Below are 14,643 nucleotides of genomic sequence, written 5' to 3' on the forward strand. Positions count from 1 at the left end.
TCCACCCCTCCACGGGAGTAGCAGCAGCAAACTTACATTGCAAAGAGGCATGCACACTGAATGGAGGAATGTGCAGCTATATCTTAAAATCACAACCACACACGCACAAAGTATATAAGGTATGATACCATTTTTTGTATAACTGAAAAATAGGGTTAGGAATGATTTTTGTTTTGTTTTGTTTTACTTTTCCCTATTTTGCACAGTTAAATGTACTACATTCATTCTAATTTTGTAAAGTGTTATTATTAGTCAGGGCTCATCCACTTGGAAGTGACAAAAACCCGATTCAACTAGCTTAAACAGAAAGAATATTTATTGGCTCCAGCAGACCTAGACCCGGGGATCCATCGATGTCACTGGGACTCTACTTCTTTCTCTTGGTTTTTTGACCTCTGCTTTCCTGGGGGGTGAGGGTGGGAGGAGGGCTGGCCTCTTCTCCCACTGCAATGGACTTCCTGCACACAGCTGGAGAAAACGCCACTTGTACCCCAAGCTTATGTTGTCTTCACTGAGGACCACCAGCAAAAGAGAACTTCTTGGTGTTCCAATTATAGAGACAGATTCTTCAGTCACATGCTTAGCTGTTGGCGGGGGTAGGAGGTGATGTGATTGGCCAGGCATGGGTCATGTGCCCATCCCTGTAAATGGGAATAGGGCGGGAGGCTGAACTTGACAGGAGAACCACAGGGAACAAGGAAGAAGTGGCTTCCCAGAGGAAGGAGCGGTAGGCAGACAAAACAACATATGCCCATCTATATATTCATCTTTGTGTTTGGAAGAATAACAGGATGAGAAAGATCTCGACTGACAGCATTTGTGAGGGGAAGTCTTCTGGGATCTATTTGACCATAAGTAAAGTATGGCTGTTAAGAAACTGAACACAATCATAAGCAGTAACTACAAAGTTGTATTTCTATATCAGGGGAGGTAAACCTTTCCTCCAGAGAATCCTCTGTTCATACGGCACTGAAGGACTGCCCGTGTGGATGACGGTATCGATTTGTTCTGCAGGTAGAATCAGGACCAACGAGCAGAGATTACAAGACACAACTGTGGCCAATGTTGTGGACTTGCAACTGGTTTCTGAAGCAAGAGGGAAACTTTAGGACTGGCCTAAGGAGCTCACAGAAGAAACAGAGAGAGTAGAAAATGGGCAGGCACCAAAGGGACCTCAGAGGCCGGGCGGCAGTGTCCCCGCATAGAGAGGAGAGGACTTTGGTAGAAGGAGCCTTCAGTGAGAGGCAACCCTGGGCGGGCCCCTCCATGAGGGAGAGTCGAAGCCAATAGAAAGGAAGGTCAATGGCGGACTCCTGAAAGATCATAGAAAGATAATAGAGATTTGCTACCTAGACATACAGATTCCATATAAGAAGCCTGCTACTGACTAAGTCTGGCTGCACTGGGATGGCAGCCTCACAAAGTGGCGAACGCCACAGGCTGTCCTCCTTCTGGGCTGCTGGGCTGAACTTCCTGCACTCCCTACTTCCAGAGCCCTGCCACCTGCCGCCCCTGGCACTGTCACTCCCTCCCCTCAGGGTGCCATCCCATCCTGTGTCAATCCATATCCTTCTGAGCCAAGGGAGGCGATCTTCCAAGAGCTTCCCTGACTTCACACTTCCTTCCTCCCAAGTTGTTCTTTCCATGTCATATGCTCACCTCCTGCCTCTCCTGACCCCTCCCAGCCGGTGTTCCCTCCATCAGCCTCGGTCTTCCCATTCGTCTCTGGACTTCGCCTCTCTCTGTCTCTGTCTCTGTCTCTGTCTCCCTCCCTCCCTCCCCCTCCCTCGCCTTTTCCCTCTCCTTCTCTCTCCAAACACAGACAAGACTCAGGAGTCCCCTATCCCCTCTACCCTTTTTATAAACCTATCTCCCAGCGTGGAAGCTACAGATGCTATATTTCCACCAGCCTCCCTTGCAGCTAGAGTAGTCCTGAGACCTAAACTCTGCTAATCAGATACTCCTGCCCCCAGGCTTAGAATCAGGGTCTGCTGGTGCAGAGAAGCAAGGACCAGGAGGGTCTCTCTTTGGCTGAAATGCCAGTTTCAGAACTGAGTTCCTGGAGCAGCAGTGACCCCAGTGCTTGCAGAAATGCCAGTGTCCAGAGCCAATGGTGTCAGCAATGCAAGCCCCATTGGTCTCCACTGATGCTCTTCCTCTCAGAGCCCCAGACCTCTTCCAGAGATTCTGGAAGCCACCCAAGTGACTTTTAAATATGTGTCTTTACTGCTGAAATGAGCAGAGTTGATTTCTCTGAGAGCAATCGAGCACTTCGTTCGATACACTGGTCTGTCCTGACTCCTTCCTTCTACGCGGGCCTCTCACTGCTGCGGCCTCTCCCGTTGCGGAGCATAGGCTCTGGACGCGCAGGCTCGGTGGCCATGGCTCATGGGCCCAGCCGCTCCGCGGCATGTGGGATCCTCCCGGACCGGGGCACGAACCCGTGTCCCCTGCATCGGCAGGCGGACTCTCAACCACTGCGCCACCAGGGAAGCCCTGGAGTCCTTCACTTCCTGAGAAGAGGCAAAGAGAGGCTCTGTGCTGGCGCCCACTGACCACAGACCCTGACCTGGACCACCAGCTGAGCTCTTCCCTGAGAAGCTACTCAGCCCTGGGACGGGCTCTGAGGTGAAGACCCCGTCTCTGTCCGATCAGGCCACTATAACACAGTACCACAAGTTGGGCAGCTTATCATCGACAGACGTTTATTTCTGACAGCGCTGACATCAAGGTGCCCGCCAGCGTGGTCGAGTTCTGGGGAGAATCCGCTTTCTCTCTCTCACAGACTGGGCCCTCACATGGTGGGCAAAGGGGCCAGGGAGCTCTCTGGGGCTTTTTCTCTTAGAGCAGGAATCCCATTCATGAGGGCTCCCCAAAGGCCCCACCTCTTAATACCATCACCTTGGGGAGTAGGCTTCACATATGAATTTTAGGGAGACATGGACATTCAGACCATAGCAACACTTGTCCTCTGCCCTTCCTCACCTGCTGCCGCTTCTTATCTTCTAGGGCCTCTCCTGCACGGCCCCCCAGCTCTCCCCCACCCTCCCCTTCCCTCCCCCCTCCACTTCCAGCAGTGCCTCTGTCTCCCTCCAGAAAACTCCCCTTGCCTGCTGTTCCCGCTCTCGGTCCCGTCTAACAGAGAAGCCAAGATATCCCCAATTCCCTGACTACTCCATAATAGGCCATCAAATCCAGAAAGCAGTGTGATTACCATGGCAATTCGTCAGAACGGAATTCTACGTGTGTGTCCTCCGGCAGCATCCGGCACGCCTGCCTTGAGGGCGTGCCCAGACTCGAATTCCGGCTGTCTTGCTCTGTGCGGTGGAGTGCTGAGCCCTGGGCTGCCTAGTTGTGTGCATTTCTGAAGGCATTCTCAACCAAACTGCCCATACTCCATCAGCCCGGCACCATGCACATCAGGATACCTATCATCTTCTGAGGCTTCAGAATATTCATGAGAGGATGACATTCTTAGTCGAGCAGCACAGACTCCCTACGCTTCAGGTTTCCCCCCTAGAGAACAGCGCCAGGCTGGGGAGAAAGAAAATATCCTTCATGGAGGCTTGCTAATGAATACGCACTCTCTCCATTGCTCTAGGATTCCAAAGCCTTTTTTTTTTTTCCCTTGCCTTCTAGCCAATTTACTAGAAAACAGTGTACTTCAAGAGTACTGCTCTGGCGCCTCACAGAATTGCTTTTTCTGAATTGCACTTAGTGTCAGGGCATCAGCTTCCCTGAGGCACTGGACCAGAAACAGGCAGACGGAACTGTTAGATCCATGAAGGGAGGTGACCTGGTCCACGCTTCCCCTGTGACAACTCACGGCACAAATTCGTCTCGGGCTTTTATTGACAAGCTGACTAGTTTTTTACATTTTGGACACTGGAAATCCTGGGGGGTTTTTTGTTTGTTTGTTTGTTTCTTTGCTTCAGCTGCTATAAAGTATAGAGCCAAATTTGTGTCCCAATTTTGTACATTAACATACCACAGTTTTATTCTATTTTATATTCTTTTCTTTTCCTCTGATTTCCTCTCTTATGGATTTGATCCTTTTGTATCATGTATATTTTGGAAGCTGACTTAAATGCTTTTTTAAATGTTTGAAAATTGTTATTTATTTTCCAGAATTCATGTAAAATGTGAACTTTTTAATTCAATGAGACTTGCAGGAAATGTGTACTATAAAACTACACAGATCTCATATAGACATATAAGATACATAAGATATATTTAATACCTTAATTGGAAATCAATATCTAAATATACATGAATACTGTATATGTATATATGTATATCTATTCATTATGCCTACATATATAAACACACAGATACATATATATGTATGCATAAATGAGTCACTTTGCTGTACACCTGAAACTAACACAACATTGTAAATCAACTATACTTCAAAAGATAAATATATATATGTGTGTGTGTGTGTATATATGTATGTATGAATCCTTTTTGAATTGGGGATGGGTATAGCAAACCCCAAGTAGAAGGGTAAAAATTAAAATGAATAGTTTGTTTCTACTCTTTACATGATAGCTGCTATTATTTTAAGGTACTCCAGTGAAGCCAGGGCCGAGAGAGATAACAGAGACTTGCCATACACACAGTCATCCCCTCCATCCGTGTAGTAGTCAGCTAGCGGTAAACGTCATAGTGCAGCTTGACTGATGTAATCAGTATCCTTTACCAATGCAGCATTTGGGATATCCAGCTTTGAAATATTGTTATGGGACCAGAGATGTGATCTGGAAATCTTTTAACCGTGGGCATCTTTGAATGGAATGAGGACAGGCTGGTAACATCAGGGACCTCACTGTCCCAGGCCATGACATAGCTGCTAAATTCCAGTGGAATTCAATTCCAGGCTCGTTGCTGAAAGCTTTCTGTGTGCCCAGCGCTGCGCTCAGGGGAGGAGACCTGAAAGACCCAGGTCCTGCTGTGGCCCAGCTGTGCTGAGGGCAGGACACGTGAAGGACTCCGGTCTCAGCCTCCAGACTCAAAGTTCAGTGGTTCCCAACTTTCGGGGAGGTCCATACTCTCTTGGGAATATAATAAAAGCTGTAGGCTTTCTCCCCAGAAAAAAATAAAGGTACACACAAGACACTTGCCTGCCTGTCAGCCTCTCCCCGTGCTGGCTTATGGACCCCAGAACAAGAGCCCCTATCCTGTATTCAAGAGAAAAACAATATATGATTAGCTTTCTAATAGAACTGGCATCAAATGCCCACTATATATCAGACATTTTCCTTACATTGTCTCAGTTAATTCTCACAGCAACTCTTTGAAATAGAATCTACTATCACACCCATTTCACAGCTGAGGAAACTGAGGACTAGACCTAATAAATAACTTGACCAAGATTACACAGCTAGTAAGTAACAGAGCTAGAACTGGAACTCAGGTATGGCTGGCTCCAGAGTTAACACTCATGTTGCTAGAAGGGATTGATTAAGACAAAAGGAATTCAACAGAGGAATAATCAGCCAGGCACTCTGAGACAGAGAGAAGAGAGGGTGCAGACACCGAGGTGTGGGGGTAAGTATACAGGACACTGGGGCCAGGTTGCATGAGTTTGAATCTTGGCTCTGCCACTAACTCCATGACCCTGGTCAAGTAATTTAACTTCTTTGTGCATCAGTGGTCTTAGGTATAAAATAAGCTTAACAGCAACTTCTTGTGTGGATTAGATAAAATTACAGTTTATGAAGTAGTTAGAACTGTGTCTGCATTTAATAAGCAATCGATAGATGGTAGGTCTTTTAATTAGAAAGCAGCACAGCAGGATGACCCCAGGCCTTGGGGATGAATCCAGGCCCATCACGCTGGGCCCCCATTGAAGGGCTAAATGTATCTTGGACACATGTTCTTCCTGTATTTGTAAGTCATGCTGACAACTTTGGGGGGATTACACTGTATGAGTCTGCTCAGGCTGCCATGACGAAATACCATAGATGGAGTGCTTAAGCAATGGAAACTTACTTCTCACCGTTCTGGAGCTTATAAGTTCAAGATCAAGGTCTGGCGTGATGAGATTCTGCTGAGAGCTCTCTTCCTGGCTTGTAGATGGCCGCCTTCTTGCTGTGTCCTTACGTGGTGGAGAGAGAGCTCTGGTGTCTCTTCCTCTTCTTATAAGGACACCAGCCCTGACAGATTAGGGCACCCTTATCACTTCCTCACAGGCCCTAACTCTAAACCCAGTCACATTGGGGCTGGAGCTTCAATGTACGCATCTGGGACTTTGACAGTTTTGGAGATCCCATTGTGAAGTCCAAGTGGATCCAACTTTCAGAACGTCATTGCCCAAAAAGGTGCACCTCCTAGGCCAGGTAAGCCCAGGAACATATTTTCTTGGTGCCTGGAGTGAATCCCGAGTGGTAATAGAATTCACCTCTTTGACTCTCTGTTTCTCTTCACTCCACCCCTGTCCCATGATTTTTGGTTCTATTTCTGGTCCTTAGACTAGTTTGTTTCTGGTTCTGATTTGCACGTGGCCAATAATTTATTCCCCACTGGCAGCGATGATTAGGAATCTGGCTTTATGGTCTAAGCATATAGGAAGATGATGAGAATCTTTCTCAGCCACACGAAATACAGTAAAGACTTGGGGTTAATAATAGTCTTTGTGAGGGTGGGGTGCTTAATAGTCTCACCTGTCTGTTTATGAACTCAAGTCAGTCACGTCAATATTTCATGCACACCATAAACGAGATCAGTCCTCTGAGGTATGGACTTGCTCTGCTCTAAACTACAGACTCTGGAAGTTGGATTACAGCAGAGAATGATGGTCTAAAGGATGTTGGTGCAAAGGACTCCACCAGAAACTTCTAACGATCGATAGCTCAAGGAATAAGTTTATGGCTATAGACTTCCAAGCTGATGCTGCTTAGACAACATTCAATATCAGAGATTAAGTCAGAATTTCCAGAACCCTTATTAGTGGTTCCCAACCAATAGAGATGTGGCATCTGGCAATGTCTGAAGACATTTTTGGTTGTCACAAGGGGAGAAGGGTGCTAGTGGCATTTAGTGGGAGGAGGGCAGAGATGCTGCTGAACACCCTACAGTGCACAGGACAATGCCCACAACAGTTAATCTTCTGGCCCAAAACATCAGTAGTGCCAAGGTTGGGAAACCCTGCGCTAGTGGTATGTACCTCGCTTAGTTATTGATTAAAATTTTTTAACTTGTGTAAGGATTGGTGTTAACTTGTAAAAATGTAAATAATTGTTTATTGTGGTAAAGTATATGTAACCCAAAATTTACCATTTTAATTGTAGTGACATTAAGTGCGTTCACATTGCTGTGAATCTCATCTCCAGAACTTTTTCATCTTCTCAAACTCCATACACATCAAACACTAACTCCTCTTTCCCTCCTCCCCCAGCCCCTGGCAACCACCGTTCTGCTTTCTATCTCTATGACTTTTGACTATTCTAAGTCAAATTCCACCTCACATAAGTGGAACCACAGGGTATTTATCCTTCTGTGACTGACATATCAATTAGCATCATGTCTTGAAAGTTCATCAATTTTGTAGCATGTATTAGAATTTCCTTCCTTTTTAAAGCTTAATAACATTCCACGTTTTGTAGACCACATTTTGTTCATCCATTCATCCGTCAATAGACATTTGTGTTATTATCACCCATTGCCTATTATGACTAATGCTGCTGCGAACATGGGTGTACAAATATCTGTCCAAGTCTCTGCTTTCAGTTCTTTTGAGTGTATACCCAGAAGTGGAATTGCTGGGTCAGATAGTGATTCTGTGTTTTATACAACAGCTTCACCATTTTACAATCCCACCAGCGATGCACAAGGATTCCAATTTCTCCACATCCTTGCCGATACTCCGAACGGGTGTGAAGTGGCATCGCATAGTGGTTTTGATTTGTATTTCCCTAGCAGTCATTAGTGTAGACTGCAGAGCGTTGTTTCATGTGCGTATTGGCCTTTGTATACCTTATTTGGAGATATGTCTATTTAAGTATTTTGCCTGTTTTTAAATCGGGTTGTTTTAATCGTTGTTAAGTTGCAGGAATTCTTTATATATTCTGGATATTAACCCCTTATCAGATATATGGTTTGCAAATATTTTCTCCCAATCCGCAGGTTGTCTTTTCCCTCTGTTAATAGTGTACTTTGATGCACAAAATTTTAAATTTTGATGAAGTCCAATTTATGTATGTTTTCTTCTGTTGCTTGTGCTTTCAGTGGCATAGCCAGGTTGAGAGTCCGCCTGCCAATGCAGGGGATACGGGTTTGTGCCCCGGTCCGGGAGGATCCCACATGCTGCGGAGTGGCTGGTCCCGTGAGCCATTGCCGCTGAGCCTACGCGTCTGGAGCCTGTGCTCCACAACGGGAGAGGCCACAACAGTGAGAGGCCCGCGTACCGCAAAAAAAAAAAAAAAAAAGAAATAGGTACAAAATAATTTTGCTAATATCACTCACAAATTATTGTTATCCAAAGAATTTTGTCCTGTAGAGATGCAAATGATTTATACCTTACAGAAGACTCCAAAAGTTATTATTCCGCTATAGAACACTAACCAATTTGTATGGAATTTTGTAATCTTCTTCCAGCATTCTTTCTGTGCCTATAAATACTTCTGTATCTCCCATAGTCCCTTGAAACAGCTCTCTCAGTTCACTGGCTCCTTCAATCATGAGTTAAATAAGTCTTTGGCTTGTGTTTAATCTAATAAACAAACAAATAAATAACTCTAACAGAAAATTGGGATATAATTAGGTCAAATAAAAATGTTTCTCAGAGACAGGAGTAACCTGTTCATATTTGGAGAAGGGGAAAAATCGAGGAGAGAAAGGGACTAAAAGTGGGATAAATGAGACCTCACGCACAGGCAGAGGTCTTAGCCTTGTGGAGCCAGAGTGTTGCCCATTTTCTGAGCCTGGAGAGAAGGAGAAAACGGGTATGTGAAAGGGAATCGAGTGACCGTGACAAATCAACTGCAGATTTTGAGGCTGCTGACATTGTTCTGCATCTCATCATGCCTTCTTTTCAGAACCCTGGGAACTGGCAACTGCAACCAAAATAACAGTACTGGTCAGAAGCCAGGTTGAGCCTTGAGCACTCTGTGGTCAGGGGGTGGTAACCCTTCCACAGCTCCATCCATTTGTGCTGCTGGCGCATGTAACATGTCACATGCCGTGACCTGCTGATAGAGAAGACATGGCTGAGGTACGGCAAGGTAAAATATGTCAGCAGTTAACAGAGGATTCTCCAAGCACAAGAGCAGGCGTTCAAAGTGCATTTACTGTGGATGAAGCCGTTGACTGTTTTGTCTCAAACAGAAAACAAGACTTAAAAAAAAAAAAAAAGACTGGTGTTTGCAAGCTTATCTAAAAGAAAACATTTCTGCATATGTAGTAAGAATTTTAACATGGACCAATAGGAGGGCTGACCTTTGCCCTCACCCCCTGGGGTAATTTCTAAGCCTTTGGAATGCCCTACCAATGAGTGGGGCATTTGTTGACCTGGGGTTTTGGACTGCACCGGAGTGTCTAGCAATGTGTTGATGGTGGGGGGCTTTTGGGTCATGCAGTATCAGCTCAACCTCCAGAAGGTTTAGAGACTGAGGCCAGCCACGCGGACAGTTGACCCTGGAGCTCCAATAAAGGCTCTGGACACCAAGGCCTGGGTGAACTTCCCTGGTTGGCAATACTCCCCGCGTACTGTCACACATAATTGCTGGGAGGAGTTAGCACTGTTCATGGCTCCATGGGGCGAGGAGACTGGAAGGCCCGAGTCAGGAGCCCTCCCTCCTGGACGCTGCCCATGCGCTTCTCCTCTTATGTGATTTTAATCTACACCCTTTTGCTGTTATAAACTGTAACCATGAGTATACCAGCTTTCAATGAGTTCTGTGACTCCTTCTAGAGAGTTACCAAACTCAAGTGTCCAAAGGGAAGGTGGTCTTGTGAACTGTGCTCCCTAACTTCTCACTACTAGAGATTAAACACACGGACACAGGTCATCAAGAAATCTTGATTAAAAAGCATAGATAGTAGAGGAAAAGTATCTGAGCCTTCTGATCAAGGCTGCAAAGTTAAATTAGAATCCCTGTTGGTGGGGTTTGGGAGCAGTGGAGGTGGGATTAAATATAAAAAATATTCCCTCATGGGTCCTCTGAAATTCAGAGGCTGCCTAGATATTCCTTGCACCACAGCCCATTAGTCCTGAAAGCTGAGGGCACATTTACAAGGCCCTAGCAAAGGGAAGTGAGTGTCCCAAGATCATACCTTTACTGACAGAGCTGCAGAATCCACTCCTTCATTTGACTCATTCACGTGGAAGAAAATATATTACATTCTGCGAGAGCCACCTGCTATAAACCCCAAAGATGATTCCGAAGAATACTATCTATGGTTCATGATAAAGATGTTTTGAAAAATAATTTCTATGTACAGGATGTTCAAATAGCAATAAAGCACGGCACAAGATCCTGAGACCAATGGTGAACATCACCCTTCATCCCTCACCATGACTTTGAAATGCACTACGTAATACTCATCATTTCTGTCGTGTGATGCCTCTCTCTGCAATGGATGGCTGGTTGGAAACTCTCCTTTAGCTCTTCCCTTTTCCTGTGCAGACTCTCTGTCTTCTTAAAATAGAAAGGTGCATACAGAATACAGTGTAGAGGAGAACGATGACACATGAATGCTTCATGATTCATCTATTGGAGGTCTGGGACTCAGATTTCACCTCAGGATAAAGAACTTTCTGGCAAATTAAAATGGACCAGAAATGTGTTTGAGGGCTCTACCAGAGAGACTACGGAAGACACTTGTTGGGGACTCAAGCATTGGTGGAGGATAAATGAGATCAGCGGAGTCACTTAGCCGTTAGGAGAGAGGGCTCTGCAGTCAGTTGGACTAGGGCTGAGAACCTAGCTCCCCACCTACCCCCACTGTGCCCAGGGGAGCCACCTGCCTCTGTCACCTCAGCTTCTGAACCTGAAAAATGGGGCTGGTAACAGCACCTGTGTCGTAGGGCTGCTGGGAGGACGAAGCAAGATGCACACTGGGGGCTTCACAAGCCCTCCATAAATGCTAGAAAATTTCATTTATTTTATGCCTTTTGAAAAAACAGCAGAAGCCTTTTATTAAAGACAATCTGACCAAGGGAGCTTGAACAAGTAAAGCAGATAGACGAAACCAAGGTGACAATCCTCACTCTCTAGAAAAGTAGGGAAATCTGAGCAGGCTGCCTTTCATCACATCTGGAAACACTTCCTACTTGGTCAGTGTATTAGACAGAACAAGGAGCCACCAGCTTCTATAGTAGACAAATTCAAACATCTCAGTATTTACAACTCAGCCATACAGAAGAATGAAATAATGCCACTTGCAGCAACATGGATGGACCTAGAGATTATCATACTAGGTGAAGTAAGTCAGACAGAGAGAGACAAATACCATATGATATCACGTACATGTGGAATCTAAAAAAATGATACGTATGAACTTATTTACAAAACAGAAACAGCCTCACAGACATAGAGAACAGACTTGTGGTTGCCAAGGGGGAGGCGGGTGAGGGAGGGATGGATTGGGAGTTTGGGATTAGCAGATGCAAACTCTTATATACAGGATGGATAAACAACAAGGTCCTACTGTATAGCACAGGGAATTATATTCAATATTCTATGATAAACCATAATGGAAAAGAATATGAAAAAGAATGTATATAGATGTATAACTGACTCACTTTGCTGTACAAGAGAAATTAACACAACATTGTAAATCAACTCTACTTCAATTTTAAAAGTCTCAGTATTAAAAACAATAGAAGTCTATTTCTCACTCAAACAAAGAGGGACTGTCCTCCCAGCATGAGTCAGAGATACCAGATCCCTTCACCTTGTGACACGGCCATCGTGACACACAGCTTCCAGGACACAAGGAGAAGGGAAGGGAGGGTTTCCTTGGAGAAAATCATTCCCTGCGTGTTTCACCTTCACTCTCACGATACCACTCACTCACAATGCTCCCGACACCGGAAATGTAGGTTTTCCACACATCAAGAAAACCTGTGACACCAGCTGCGTGTCCAGCAATTCAGCTCTGACCCTGTCTACCTGAAGTTTAGCATCAGACCCCACAGGTTAAGGGCTCAGTCCCACAAGACTGCCTCCACTTCAGATGCCAAGAACCTGTAGTTGGTCCCCAGGTGACCCCCACCTTCTGTTCGACTTGGCTGCAAATCAGAGGTTCCCATGAGCCCCTCCTTGGATCTGATCATTTGCTAGAATGGCTCACAGAACTCAGGGAAACATTTGCTGGTCTGTTATAAAGGAGATAGGGGCTTCCCTGGGGGCGCAGTGGTTGAGAGTCCGCCTGCCGATGCAAGGGACGCGGGTTCGTGCCCCGGTCCGGGAAGATCCCACGTGCCGCGGAGTGGCTGGGCCCGTGAGCCATGGCTGCTGAGCCTGCGCGTCCGGAGCCTGTGCTCCGCAACGGGAGAGGCCACAACAGTGAGAGGCCCGCGTACCACAAAAAAAAAAAAAAAGAGAGACAGTAGAAGATATGAATGAACAGCTAGATGAAGAGACACATAAGGCAAGGTCCAAAAGGGTCCCGAGCGCAGGAGTTTCTGTCCCTGTGGACTCGGGGGGCACCACCTTCTTGCACGTAGATGTGTTCATCAGCCCGGAAGCTCTTAGAACCCCACACTCTGGGAGTCTTTATACAGGCTTTATCATATAGGCAAGATCAATCATTAACTCCATCTCCAGCTCTCTGTCCTTCCCGGAGGATGCAGGGGTAGGGCTGAACATTCTAAGCATGATTAGAATGGCTTGACCTTTCTCGTGACCAGCCGGCATCTGGAAGCCACCCAGGAACCCACCAAAAGTCGCCTCATTAGAACAGCAGACATGCCTATCGCCCAAGAAATTCCACAGGATTTAAGAGATCTGTGTCAGGAACCAAAGTCAGAGACCAAATATTAGAACAAAGGATGTTCCAAGTGTTCTTACCACTTGGGAAGTTACCTGGATTTTAGGAGTTCTGTGACTGGAACCGGGGACAGAGATTATATATGTACATATATATTCCATAATTTCAGAGGAATGGAGGAGACACACCAGCTCGTAACATCTGTGGCCGTGAGATCTGGTCACATGGTCAACCAACCGCAGAGGAAAATGTAGAGGAGCCCGTGGGTGTTCGCTGAGCACTGTGTCTGCCAAGGTCAGCCACCTGGACCTGCAAACGGGCTCCTCTGCACGGCTCCTCTAGCTGCTGCACTGCCTCTCACAGGGGACACCAAGCGTTTCTCCTCCCAGCCTTTGGGAACCACCTTGGGGTCAGGGCTGTCCCTCTCCCTGCAGCCCACGAGGGCTGAGGCAGGAACCGCCAGAGATGGCTGAGGCCCCAGCGTGTGGCTGGCACTGGTGTAGGAACAGATGTGACAATGTGAACAGAACCCACCCTCAAGGAGGACATAGCTGCTCAGGCAGGCAGGCAGGTTTATGTGTGCTTTTTAATCACACCACACTGTGGTTTATTTAACAGCTCCCCAGTTATTTTTCCCATGAATTGCCAAAACGTTTCTCCCGTACTTAAAATTTTTGTTTTGTTTTGTTTTTAATATTTATTGGAATATAGTTGATTTGCAGTCTTGTGTTAGTTTCAGGTGTACAGCAAAGTGAATCAGTTATACATATATCCACTCTTTTTTTCATATTTAAAATTTGAAATCCAAACTTGATATTCATCTTGGTTGGTATTTTATTCATTGATCTGATCTACTTCATACTTTATATTTCATATTTTATGAAATAAGAAAAATACTCTCTATGTGCTCCACCTGAGGTATTAACTGAACAGCACGATCTGAAGGAGAAGGGGTGCCAGGCTGGCATGACCTGCACTTTCTGAGCTAGCGCAGACCCCCAGCCACCTCTGTGTGCTTTGCATGACAGTCACAAACCGTATGTTCAACAATCAATCCCAGGAGTTTTCTGGGAAGCAATGCCAAGCAGACATACAGTTTCTTAGGATCTATTATATTTTCCTTAAAAAAATGTTTATCTGATTCTAATCTTTTTGTCATTTCTACTATTCTCAATGAGGCCTTAAAAATCGCCAAAAAAAAAAAAAACGGTTCCAATTTACATCCAGGAGCATCTTCAGAAGGCCCAGCTGTAGATCATCTGGGTCTGGGGTCTGGGTGGTTAAAGCATCTTGCTCTGCCCTGGGCTGTGCCGTTGCCTGAAAGGACAGGCAGAGGACGGTGAGGCAGAGGGAAACTGACTTCCATTAAAACGCGTGAGAACTTCTCTGGGGGCATAAATTGCCGAAATGGAGCGCTGGAGCCTTCCCACCCCAGGACCTGTTACAGGTCCAGACGTCTCCCAACCTACCAGCGGGGGTCCTCAGGGACCAAAATTTCCCATGGGGCCCTGCTTCCCTCAAGGGCTCAGATGGCTTCCCCGGGCAGCAGGCCACCTGGAATTAGAAGGCAAATGACATCATGGCCAGATTCAGACTGGGGTATCTGTTCCGACCTCCCCAAACCTCAAGTTCTGTATGACCCGCTTGCCAAGGCAGGCATCATCGTGTGTCACGTTTATAAATAGCTCCAAACATCTCTGGAGGGGC

This window comes from Aethalodelphis obliquidens, unplaced genomic scaffold (assembly GCF_003676395.1).
Source record: "Aethalodelphis obliquidens isolate GAN/ISIS:26980383/991018 unplaced genomic scaffold, ASM367639v1 scaffold87, whole genome shotgun sequence".
In the NCBI taxonomy this organism is placed as follows: domain Eukaryota; kingdom Metazoa; phylum Chordata; class Mammalia; order Artiodactyla; family Delphinidae; genus Aethalodelphis; species Aethalodelphis obliquidens.